Here is a 966-nt window from a genome sequence, read left to right on the forward strand (position 1 = left end):
GGGAATTATTATATTTTCTTTAGACATCATTGAAGTCTTAAAAGTGAAAGTGTTAGTCACTCAATCATGTCCAATTCTTTGCAACCCCATGAACTGTAGACCACCAGGCTCTTCTGTCCATGGAATTCTGTAGGCAAGAATACTGGACTGGGTTGCCATTCCCTTCTCCAGGGGATCTTCCCAACCCAGGGATCAAACCTAGGTCTCCTGCATTGCACGCAGATTCTTCACCATCTGAGCCACCAGGGAAGCCCCTTTAAGCTCTTTGACATCAATAAAGCTTTTGCAAGACCACTTTGATGCAAAAGGAATTCTGCCATTTGCTAGCACCAAGGTGGTTCTTTGACTCACCACTCCATTAGAACTATTAATTACATTCATACTATTTTTGTTACAAATCTTACAAAAGAGAGTGATTTTGGATATTTGGGTCCACGTTCTGTTTTAAGGCTATATATCCATTTTTCATAAATAGTTACTATCCCTTTCCATCTTCTGTCATATGTTCATCATTTTCTAGACCACAGCTAACTGTGAAATCTCCTCTTTCTTTCTGGCCTTCTTCAGGTTTTTCTAACAGTCAAAAATTACATGGGACTTTGGCACAGGGGGGAAGGGAGGGCACTAGCAGAGTCAACTTAAACAGGCCATTATATCCAGCTTTTAATCCTCACAACTTTTCAACTCCTAGATATAGCCCCTTTACAGAGATTCAAAATCCTGAATCTTGAAGCTAATGGGTGGAGGAGGGAAGATTAAAATACAAGCTTCTTATCCGCAATGCTCACAAATGTCTGCTATTTGCAGAGATTCCTCAATTCCTAGAGGGATTCCCTGATAGCTCAGATGGTAAAAAGTCTGCCTGAAGTGCTGGAGACCCAGGTTCGATCCCTGGGTCGGGAAGATCCCCTGGAGAAGGAAATGGCAACCCACTCCAGTATTTTGCCTGGGAAATTCCATGGATGG

At 42.1% G+C, this 966-nt stretch overlaps 1 pseudogene; it reads right to left on the bottom strand.

The window, feature by feature from the left end:
* Positions 1-966, bottom strand: part of LOC105001737 — a 53,582-nt pseudogene that overhangs the window by 138 nt on the left and 52,478 nt on the right.

Source organism: Bison bison, unplaced genomic scaffold (assembly GCF_000754665.1).
Source record: "Bison bison bison isolate TAMUID 2011002044 unplaced genomic scaffold, Bison_UMD1.0 scf7180017864383, whole genome shotgun sequence".
Classification (NCBI taxonomy): domain Eukaryota; kingdom Metazoa; phylum Chordata; class Mammalia; order Artiodactyla; family Bovidae; genus Bison; species Bison bison.